Here is a 12,357-nt window from a genome sequence, read left to right on the forward strand (position 1 = left end):
TTTTTTTTGAGTGATGGTTTGGTGGTTGTGAGTTTCTTAAGGTGCTCTTTGTCAAATTTGAAAGATTGTTTTGCAGGATTTATCACTTTGTTGGAAGTTGTTTTCTTTTAGGGCTTGAAACACTTCACTCCAAGCTCTCCTGAACTTTAAGGTTTGTTATGAGAAGTCTGCTGTGCTTCTAATGGGTTTGTCTTTATAAGTTATTTGTTGCTTTTCTATAATAACTTTTCAGATTCTGTTCTTTTATTGGACTTCTTGGATTTTTACTATAATAGGTTGTTTAGGTCTTTTCTGGTCATGACTATTTGGGGTTCTACATGCCTCATATATCTGTATGTTTACTTCTTCCTCCATATTTGAAAAAATTTTTTCTTTGTTTCAGTACACAGGTTTATTATGCCATTTGTGCTGTCTTCTTTTTTTATTTTTCAAACAAAAGGTTTCACACATTTACTACTAATCCAACCTACTAGTACAAACCATTGGAACAAAACCAAAAAGCATATTCCTAATAAACATGTCTAATTGTCTAAACATTGAAGGCATTTTAAGCTGGATATAATAAAATGATAGTGATCTTAACACTGCATAAGTATGTGTGTGAACTCATGTGCAATTCCTTTTTTTTTGTTTTGTTTTTTGGTACTGGGGATCAAACTCAGGACCTTGTGCTTGCAAGGCAGGCGTGGTACCACTGAGCTAAATCCCCAGTCTGCAATTCCTTATAGACCCAGCTTTGTCCGTCTCCAACATCTCCTCTTGGAGTTGTACCTGATTTTATTACTAGTTTTCATCTGAATCCACAGAGGAATGGGATGATTTTGCTTTTGTTTTTTGGCCAGGAATTGCTCAATTCTGATGTCTTGTGTGAAGACATGGCGAGGAATGGAGTCAAATGTATACACCACAGTGTTGGAGAGCACAGCCAAACTCTGTTCTCTGCAGGGCAGTGATGAAGGTCGTTAGGGTGCTGAGTATCTTGTAAATGCTTACAACTCCAGCACCATTTTGTTACTGTTGTTGTCTGAGCTCCGGTGCAGCGAACCTGTCAGCTCCATCAACGCTTCAGGATGCAGCACAGCACGCAAGAATAATCTGCTGTCTTCTGAGTTTTCACTAATTCCAGTTAATCTTAGAGTATTCATGTGCTTCACCCAACAGCTGTTGAATCCATTTTAGTGTTCTTTTGTTGTTTTCAAGTTATCTCTGAGTAGTCGTCAGTATCAGCCTTATCTTTTAATTTTGACACTCTTCTCACATTGGCCACTTCCGTGGCCCGTACTTTCAACAGAATATATATTCTCCTGGGTTCCTGTTTGGTTCCTTTTAATGGGCTCAGATTCTTTGCTAAACTGATCACTCAAGTTTTGTATCATTTTGTTTAGTTCTTGTATCATTTTATTTAGGTCGTGTAGTGTCTTATGTGAATTCACCGGTTGTTTTATTAAGTCCATTATATATGTTTAGTTACATCTTCTTTAAGCTTGCTTTTTATTTATCTGTTTTTAAAAATTTCTCCTTTTGTGCTTCGCAAGTGCAAGGTCTCAAGTTTGATCCCTGGTACAAAAATTTTTTTGCCTCTTTTGTTGTTTTGAGTAACTCAGCTATGTGTTTTTTTATTTCCTCCCTTTGATTCCCCAGGGATTAGTTTTAGGATGCATTTTGCTTCCTTATCTTCTCATGTTTCTATTGTTATTTTTTTTGTGTGTATATGTGTGAATGTGCACACACTAAGGTTTGAAGAAGCACATAGTGGAAAGATGTTGATAGTATGGAGATTTTTTTGTTCATGTCTGCTTTTCAGTGATGCACTCTGGATATGGCTAATTAGAGGCCTTTGGTTCTGTCCCAAGATCCAATGACCTTCATTAATATGGGAGGGGAGAATGTGGTGTGATTGCCTCACTACCCAATTCTCTGAGAATGGACCACAGTACTGCTAATGACACAAAATAAATCTATATTTTGGCATACAAAGAAAACCTATTAATACCAATTATGCCGTTTTTGGCAATAGAAACTTAATTAGCAGTAGTAATAGCGTGAAAGACAATACATAAAAACCAATAGTGCACTATCCTTAACCATAGAAAAGAGATCTATAATTATCATGTAAATCCTATGACAAGCCATCTAATGGCATACAGTTAGTATCCACTAAATGCAACAACTATATCTCCACTAACAATCATTAGTTAATGGCATAGAGTTGAATATCTAAAAATTAATAAAGCTTAATGGTTATAGTAGTAAAGAGAGGGGGTAGGGAACAAGAATGAAAGAAGGAGAATTTGAAAAATTAAGCAATAGGAGATGAGAGAAAACTGAAATAAAGGATCATATTGAGTAAAAGGCAATTATTTGATTATTTCTGTTATTTAAAATGGTAACAGAAAATAACATACAAGAACAAGGATAAAATAAAAGAAAAATACAAATAAACAAGAAAAATTTAAGAATAGAAAAAAAAATGGAAAGAGAAAACAACTCCAAATTCCTCTAAAATCAATGAAGAGAAATGAAAAAAGAAAAAAAGTCCAGAGAAAAAATTTTGCCTCTGTAATTTCAAGAATGCCTCCCCCCCAGAATCTGCTGTTCTGGATCAAGTCATGGCTTTCTCCTCTGGCTTTGTGAGTTGTTCAGGTGCTCTTCTGTTCCAGAGGATACCCCAGCCCCTCTGTCTTCTATAGTAACCATCCAAGTTGGGGTATGTCCTTGGTCGTGTTGGTAGATGAGGAAAGCAATCAGACCTCTGATCTGTGCTGGATAAAGTTACCAGAATGAAGGTTCAAGCAGCCTGCTGGACTTAAAGCCAGAAATTTCAGATCCAGCCACCTCTGAATGCCACATATGCTGGGCCTGGCTTCTTACCAGGAGGGCAGAGTCTTTGATCTTGACCTGAGTTTAAACTCGGGATCTATGTCTAACCCATTCCCTGTATGTGACTGTCTCTCAGTCACTGTGGAAGGGTTATACCAGGAATCCTGAAGTGAGGTTGTGTAGTTTGTATGTGGCTCAGTCTTAAATAATTAACTCCTTTCCAAAATGGTACCTGTTTAAAACTCTCTGGTAAGGGGCCAGGGATGTAGCTCAGTGCTGCTGTGACTGCCTGGCAAGTGCAAGGTCCCGAGTTCAATCGCTGGTGCTGCAAAAACAAAAACAAAACTGGTAATATTGTAAGAACTGCGCTGGATTCCTTCTCCAACTGTAGCCTACAGTACAGAAGGAGACACTTTTGGAATAAAACCCCATGTTGTTTTTGCCATTTTTTCAATAGTTGTGGGCTTTTGCTTTGGTTAGCTGATCACTACTCCACTTTTGTCTCCTTGGTCTTTCCATTCATTTCCTTCCTTCCTTCCTTCCTTCCTTCCTTCCTTCCTTCCTTCCTTCCTTCCTTCCCCCCTCCCTACTTTTTGGTGAGACAAGGTCTCACTTTGTAGCTAAGGCTGGCCTCGAACTCAGTGATCCTCCTGCCTCAGCCTCCCAAGTGCTAGGATTACAGATATGCACCACCACATCTGGCTGATCTTTCTATTTTTCTAATATCTTCTTCAATTTCTTCAGTGTTCTATACTTTTTCTTATAGAGGTCTTTCATCTTGGTTAGGGTGATTTCAAGGCATGTTTTGAAGCTTTTATGTGTACATTTTTCTTGATTTCTCTTTTGGCATGCTTATTATTATTATTATTATTATTATTATTAATTTATTTTTGGTACCGGGGATTGAACTCAGGTGCTTGCGCTTGCAAGGCAGGCTACTGAACTGCTGAGCTAAATCCCCGGCCAGCATGCTTATTATTGTTAAATAGTTAAGCTATTGATTTTTTTATGTGTTGACTTGATATCCTTTACTTTTTGTTTTCTAAGTGGACATGATTTTTTTCTATCATTTATTGTTTTCTTTTGTACTGAGTGAATATTTTCTAGTAGAATATATCATTCTGATATATCATTGTGTAATTTTAATTTGTTTTTTAAATTGGTGCTCTAAAGCTTACTGTATACATCATAATTTGACAGTATCTACCTCAGATTTATACTAAATTCTAGCGATATATTGAAACATTACATATGTGTTTATTTCTGCCTTTCCAGTTTGAGGTAGCATTGTTATATATATCACATCTATGTCACAAGACCCAAAATATACTTATAGTGGTACCTCAGTTCACTAATGCTCTTGTTTGTGAACAATTTGGTTCACAGACAGAATTGTTTGGCAAAATTTTGTTTTTCTTTGCAAACTCTGCATCAGGTGAAGAACACAACCACAGCCATCTTTCCCGCATGAGCATGGCCATCTTTACCAGAATGGAGGAATGAATTAAGTTAATGAAATGAGGTACCAGTGTATTACTTTGTACAGTTTTATGTCTTAAAAAGCTAGGCTAACGGAGAGTAGGAAGGCATTCGTGGATTATCTTATGTTATCTTCATTTTGTCATTTCTGTTTTTCTCTCTTTTTTCCTATGGATTTAAGTCACCATTTAGTGCCATTTCCTTAGTTATATACAGCTTTGCTTCCACCTCCTTTTTGTTCTCTTATTTAAAAATAAATCATGTGTATATGTGTTATAGGATTAATTATGCAAAATATACATATTGTTTTATATAGTTGTTTTCAAATCAGTTAAGAGATGAAAGAAAAAAATGTATTTTAAGGAATTCTATAAGTAGGCATTCACTTTATTGTTGCTCTTTGTTTCTCTTTGTTGTTTTCAATTGCTGTCTATGATCACCCACTTTCAGCCTGAAGACTTGGTCTGCTAGCAGCAAGTTATTTGTTTTACTTTTTCTCTGAGTGTCTTTATTTTGCTTTCTTTTTCTACACTGGCCTAATATTCATAACCATCCAGTTTCATCCTCCTGAATGCTAAGGTTATGAATACACAACATTATGGTTGCCTTCATTTTTGAAATATGGTTTTTCTGGATATGACTCTTTTTTACATTTTCTTCCTTTCAGCACTTTCAATATTTCACACTACAACTTCTAGCCCCATTTTTTTTTTTTTTTGGAGTTGGCTGTTAATCTTAGTAGTGTTCTCTCATGTTATGTGCACTTTTTTACTGATACTTTCAAGATTTATCATATATCTTTAGCTGTCAACGTTGTACTATGACATGCACCTTTTGGCATTTATTATGTTTGGAAGTTTTGAACTCCTTGAATATGTAGATCAATATGTTTCAGCCTTTATTTCTCAAAATTTTTTTCTGCTACTTTTCTTCCACCCCTTCTGCTATCTATCATCTATCTATCTACCTCTCATCTGTCTGCTGTAATTCTTAACGTTATACTACATTTCTCTAAGGCTTTCATCACTTTTGATCATTCTTTAATCTCTCTGTATTTTTGGACTGTATAATCTTTATTGATAATCTGCAAATTCACTGATTCTTTCCTCTGCCAATTTCAGAGTACTGCAGAGTTTTACTAGTACATTCTTTTAGCCTATTGTCCTCTTCAGTTGAAGATACTGAATTTTTCATATGATTCTTACATTTTATTGGTATTTTCTATTTCATGAGACATTGCCATCATACTTTATTTCTTTGCGCATGGTTTGCTTTTCTCTGAACATATAATAATAGCTGGATATGAACTATTTTTCTGTTATATCTGAATTCTGAGTTGTGTCACAGGTGTTTCTTTTGTATATATGTAAAACTTTCTTGATTTTTTTGTCCTATTTTCATCTTTCATAATTTACTTTCATCAATTCTGGAAATGAATTTCTTCCCTCTCCCACTGTCTCCTTCTGGCCACTAGTATATGTTTTTTGTTTGTTTTGTGTTTTTTGATTGCTTCTCTATTTGTTTAGTGACTGTTTTAGTAAAGTTGATTTCCCCCGCAGTGTGAAAACTCTGATATCAGCTCTTCAGATGGCACAGCTTTGGGTCTGTGCTTAATCATTGTGGACATCAGTGCTTTTAGCTGGGCTCTTGTTAGTGCTTTCTCTTGATCTTAAGTTTTCTGCCTTTGTGGACATCACATACATCTATTAAGCTCCACTAATTGTTGATTGATTGAGCTGTTGTTTTCGGTAATGTCCTAGGAACAAGAATTGTTCCACAGTCTTACCCAGTTAAATTTTTATCCTTTTGTATGGGTAAGTTTTTAAGCCTGTTTCTAACCCCTGGAAGGCTCTTTTCAGCTATCTTTCCCCATTTCTCTCATTTAATAGTTGGCCTATGGCATTTTTTTCCCCTCAGAGATCTAGCAGACTATTAATTACTTACCACTAAAATGTCCATTTTTATTTTTTAATGTTTTTAGAACAACCTTAGGATAATCTTTCATCACACTCTGTCCCAAATAAGTTCCATTCCATTGGAGAAGGGCTTAAGAAATAGACAAAATAAAATGTACAAAATATAAATTTATTCATTTATTTATTTTGGTACCAGGGATCAAAGTCAGGACCTTGCACTTCTGTGGCAGGTGGCACCACTGAGCTAAATCCCTGGGCCTAATTTTAATTTAATTTAATTTTTTTTTTTTTTTTGAGACAGGGTCTCCCTGTGTAGTTGAGACTGACCTGGAACTCACTGTGTAGCCTAGGCTGGTCTTGAACTCACAGTGATCCTCCTGCCTCAGCCTCCAGAGTGCTGGGATTACAAGTGTGCACCACCACACCCAGCTCTAATTTTAATTTTTATTAGTACATGTTTGCAGCACATAATGATTACATTCATTGTGGAGAGTCAGTACATGTACACAAGGCATCTTAATTCTTGGTTCCCTTCACATTCACAGATCTCTCTCTCTGGAGGCTGATAGTGCTAGTGGCATGCTTCCCCTGGGGATTCCTATAGCCTCAGACTGGGCAGTGGGAAATAGGGAGTCCTGTGTTCTCAGCCACAGCCACCAGAGTGCAACTTTTCTCCTACTGAGATCAGGGAAGGCGAGTGGCAAGGAGTCATGGCTTGAGTGCCATGGACTCTTACTGTTCTTACCAAGATGTAGTGCATTTCTTCAATTCTTATACCTTCCTACAAACATGAAATGATTGCACTTTTATAATTCTCATGAGTTACGTTGGTCTTTAGGGTAGGTAGGTCTACCCTGGGTCATTACACTGCCATTCTGGGAACATCCTCTATTTTGACTTTTGGAGGAAATGCTGGAGGGACTTCCTCGGAGCTGTACTGTATCCGCAGCACTGTACATGCTGTGTAGACATAGGATAGAGGCAGTTTACTACTACGGAGGAGACATATAACTGTGGACCTGGGTTCCTTTGCCTCCCTCCGTACATAAAAGTCAGCGAGAAGATGGTATAGGTGAGCTGCCATTCATCTGCGCTTTATGTGGTGGGAACCAGTTTTATTCATAAAGAGTTCACCCACTCTTTTGCCAAGTAAAGTCATTTTGTCTTTGCTCACACACATTCTCTGCTTCCTTTGGTGTCAAAGGAGTGTTCTGTCTCTACCTGCTGGAGCCTAGGTATTTAAAATTACTTAGCATTAGGAGAAATAGGTAGAAAGATTTGGGAAAATGGTGGTGAAGTATATGACCAGCGAAATTAGAGGAAAGGAAAAAGCTAGAAAGAGCCGGTGGGACATGGTGAATAGTGCGGAGGAGGGTATACCTAGGTACTTCAGTGAAGAGAGATCTCTTTTTAAAAAAGAAGAGTGGAAAAATTGGGAAAGTCAGAAAAAGATGAGATGTATTGTTTTGAGTTATGGACAAGTATCCTATTGTGTTACTGGAGAAAAGCAAGGAAAGTTTGCAATATTTTTCTAATTTCCTTTGCCTAATCAACCATACTTCTCTATGTGCCAAGGCATACACTGGTCTATGTATAGTTTCCTTTCTCCCTCCCTCCCTCCCTCCCTCTCTCCCTCTCTTCCTTCTCTCTCTCTCTCTCTTTCTTTCTTCTTTGGCTTTTTGAGATCGGGTCTTGGTAGGCAGTTCGAGCTGCTCCTGTACTCACTATGTAGCCCAAGATGGCCTCAAACTCTTGGAGATCATCCTGCCTTGTCCTGCTGAGGGCTGGAATTACAGGTGTACATCACCACACCCAGCGCTTACTATATTTTAATGAATACTAAATGTACCTGTGCCCCTTCATTTTTCAGGTTTCCCTAGGAGTGCTGACTGTGAAGGATACTGGTCTTTACATCAGATTTAGGAGGAATTGGAGAATCAAATTGTTTCTTAGGAAAACTATCTGATATATCTTTTATTAATAAAAAAGGCTGGAGATTGCCTTCAACTCACAGTCTCCTTGCTTCAGCCTCCTGAGTAGCTGGAATTTCGCGCTTGACTCATTTCTTAAAACAAGAAAAATCCATTGAAGAAGTAAACTAAGGCCAAATGTGCTGCTTGAGGGAGAAAGTGAATTTGTAGTAAAGAAGTAGGCAGCAAAATAACTCCAGGGTGCAGAAAGAAAGAATATAGTAGACCCTTGACTTTACAAACTCAGTTTGTATCCGGGGACTGGTTGTAACTCAAGTTGGTCAAATGAAGGGTCAGGTTCCTCTACACAGCCTTCAAAGTCTCTCTCCTGTATTCCGGTAGATCTCAGTGTCCTTAGAGAGACGTTGGCCCAGGATTTCTCAGCACTACATAAGAAAGGATGTTGTAACGTTCCTTCCAGAACTCTTTCAGGGTTAAATCTGTATCTGAGACCATCTGCAAGCACAAGTGGCCAGCATTCAGGTCATAACTCAGGACTTTGTTGTTAAAAGTAAAATTTCAGTCGTAGCTCAAGTTGTTTGTACGTCAAACTGGCCATATTTAAGTGTCCACTGTATTGGGGGAAGGGACTGGAAGCACTGGGCAGAGCAAAGAATCCCAAGAACTTTGGGAGGCAAGAATTTTGAGAGGTAGGTTGGGTGTGGAGTTGCATGCTTAGAATCTTAGCACTCACAAGGCTGAGGCTGGAGGGTTGCTAGGAGTTTGAGGCCAGTCTGGGCTACATAGTGAGCTCAAGGCCAGCCTAAACTGCACAGCAAGACCCTGTCTCAAATGAAAAAAAGTTTTTTGAGGGGAAGAAAATAGTGAATACATTTAATTCAGAAGATAGGTTAAACACAATTAGACATTACTAGCACTCTCACACACAGTAAAACAGAAAAGTATTGTGACCCCTCGCACCTTCCCGGGGAGCTGGTAATCTCCCGGGGTGGCTCTCATGGCCAGGAGCTCAGTGGCACTGTATAAGTCACAGGGCAGTGGAGGGGTGGGAGACTGCTGCAGACTGAGAAGTGGAGTGGAGAGGGGAGCTGCTCGATGGAGTGTAATCTATTGCTTTAAAGACTTGATAAGACGGAAGTGAAAGCTCAGCTGCTTGGCCATCAGCTCATTTACAGAAGATTGTGCTCTGAGAGAACAGCTTAGTATTTCATTGTTTTATTTCCCACACTAAGTATATTTAGTCTAATCTGAAAGAATTGAACAAATACTACTGAAAAAGTCAAGAGGACAGGAAGTTAAGGGTACGGTGAAGAAAAAAGTTGGGATTATTTAGGCTGTTCTGGTTCCCCTTTTATCAAATCCCCAGGCTCAAAGCCTTGCTTGGTTCAAATGAACATAAAACAACTAGCTAGCAGGCCTACTGGTTACGGTCAGCCTATTGTCCAGGCCTTTAAGTGATGGTTCAGAAATCTTTCCAAGGCTCATGTTGAGAGTACCATGTACCGAAGCTTCTCCTATGTGTGAATCTGAAGCCTGACAGAAATACTCAGCAAAATGATCACTTCCTGGTACCTTCTACCCTTATGTGCTCACTGCAGAATGATCTCTCTGTAGCCTAATTAACCCCCTCAGTCATGTAACCATTGGTTTCTCTGCCTCTCCACACATGCACAATGGTTTCTATTTAAATCATGTTCAGTTGGTCTTGTCTTACTGGAGAGTTTCTCAGCTCTGATTACATATTTAAACACCTGGGGAGATTTAGCACTACTAATGCCAGGGTTCAATTCATGATCAATTAAGTCAGAATCTTTCAGCAGAGTGCCTGCCATTAAATTATGTATAGCTCTCTTGGAGATTCTAATGTGTAGTTGATTACCAATTTCCTAAACACTAGCATAGAAGTAGTTTCAATTATGCTTCCAAATAATGACTTTATCCTTACTCAGATAAAACTAGTCCTTGGCCTTCATCTCATTTTTAGGAGTTAAATAGAGCGTAACATATTCTGAATTTTAGGAAATGACCTTGCCATACACCACAGACTTGGCCTTCTGTGTGTCCAGGGATGGTAAGTGGTTTGAGCTGGCTGTAGCATAACTACTCTTGCCAGGCAGGAGTTTATCTTAGTGGGAGGATGAGCTTGTCTGAGGAAACGCTTCCAAATGCAAGTGGTTCAGTGGTCTCAGGTTTACAGATGGCTTAGAAGAAGCCGAGTTCCTGGGACAAGGTGTTCCTGCTCTGAATAGGTCTATGGTGACTTCTGTGACTCTGTTTCTGTTGTCTTCTGGACATTTTTGTACTCTGCTACCTCTGTTCTAAGGTGATGGTATTCAGACTTTACTGTGTTTTTCTAGAATAATTTTTTCAATGAAAATCCATGCAGAAGCTAAACACAGAGTTGGATAGAAGGGCCTTGGCTCTGACTGAAGGATGTGGAAGGTTTTTACTTCTGGCTTTGGCTTTTCCTGAGCTTCCGTGGGGCATTTCTGCTGCACCTTGTAGTTCCCAGGAACACAGACTGAAAAATCACTGATTTAGGAAGGTAGCAGCTATATTAAAATCTAAAGTGTAAAAGACAGCAGTGGAACAAATTTACGAGTTTTTTTCTTTTTTCTTTTTCTGTACTTGGGATGGAACCTAGAACCTTAGCACTGAGCTCTACGCCCAGCCTTCTTTCTGTCTTATTTTGAGACAGGGTCTCAGTAAATCATTAAATTGCTCAGTCTGGGCTTAAACTTCTTATTCTCCTGGCTCAGCTTCTTTGCTGGGAGAACAGGCATGAGCCACAGGATCATCAATTCTTTGGCAAGAATGTCAAGGCCCCTGGAGTATTAAATCGTCAAGGTTATAAAAGAAACCATGTTTGGCGAGAATGCTGAGAAGAACAGGAGCACAAGGAAAGGCAACAAAGGCAAGAGACCTAGAGAAGTAACAAGAAGAGTGAGATAAAAGTTTTACACGGTGGGGTAAATAGTTGAAACAAATGGCAAACGTTTAGCCTGGAGGGGAAATAAAGAGATTACATTTTTCTGATATTCTCAGAACTGTTACTTGCGGTGGCACAGTTCTGTGTTGCTTCAGGGAATAGAAAGTATGGCCTTGGGTAGGGGGCAGTTTCAGGAAAAAGACTTATGGTTCAATTGCACAGGGTCTGTAGGCCCCTGCTTTTCTCAGAATTGCAGGTGTGGCTTTGGAGCTGGGCACACCCCAAGGGATGCTGGCCCTGCCGTTCCTAACTCTTAAATCTCTGGCGGTCACTTAGCCTTCCCAAGCATCATGTGCCTCGGCTGGGAAACAACATTAACTCCATGATAGCATCAGCAGCAGGGTGGCATTGGGCAAGAATAGAAACCGGGAATCATCTCATGACTTGCTTGCTTTCCACTTTCCTCATCATACTCTACAGAATAGAGTTCCATAGTGGAACATATCTTGGAGGAAGTCAAACTCTTGATTTGCAAATAAAAGATGAAAAGGCTCAGTGATTGTACTGTGGTTACAACATGTGTTTGTTAGATGGGGCTCGACCAGATTTCACTGATTCTTAGTTTTGCCTTCTTTAAAGAACACGACCCCGCCGTCTCAGGAAGGCACATGCATGGTTATGTGTGTGTGTGGACATATATATGTTCGCAGATATTGACTCTTTGGTATGAAGCAGAGCAAGCATCCCTGCCCTGCTACCGATTGACTTATAAATGGCAAACTCACATCTATGAAGTGTGGGAGATGAACAGTGCACAAGGTGCTGGGGCTGTGATCAGATAAATAAAAGGGATAGAGCCGGCCAGGCCCTGTCCCTTTTGTGCATCTCATCATCACTCCTCCAGTGTACAGAGGAAATTAATTTTCTCCCACTCACTTTCATCAAAGGTATTATATATCTGTAGAAAAGCTTAGCTACTCTGATAGCTTCCATGAAAATATACACGCGAATATAGTATATATATTGTATTTTCCCCCCAAATAAGACGGACTCTTACGTTAATTTTTGCTCCAAAAGATGCAGGGCAGCTTATTTTCAAGGGGATGTCTTTTTGATATACAAACATCTACATTCAGTCACGTCATTTTCTTCTGAAACAGTGTCCTAATTCTCCCAACTCTGAATTCTGGTCTGAATCTTTTGTGACTCCATTTCCTGTAGACCATCGGACCCAATCCTCCTGTCCAGCAATGGCCCTCTTCTTGAATGAGCACTTCTTGTG

The 12,357-nt window shown here is 39.1% G+C and overlaps 1 pseudogene; it reads right to left on the minus strand.

Moving 5' to 3' along the window:
• Positions 1-722: 722 nt before the first annotated feature.
• Positions 723-877, minus strand: LOC104876874 (annotated as a pseudogene).
• Between the last annotated feature and the right edge of the window lie 11,480 nt (positions 878-12,357).

The sequence above is a fragment of the Fukomys damarensis genome, unplaced genomic scaffold, assembly GCF_012274545.1.
Source record: "Fukomys damarensis isolate Sample0158 unplaced genomic scaffold, DMR_v1.0_HiC HiC_scaffold_2, whole genome shotgun sequence".
Lineage (NCBI taxonomy): Eukaryota > Metazoa > Chordata > Mammalia > Rodentia > Bathyergidae > Fukomys > Fukomys damarensis.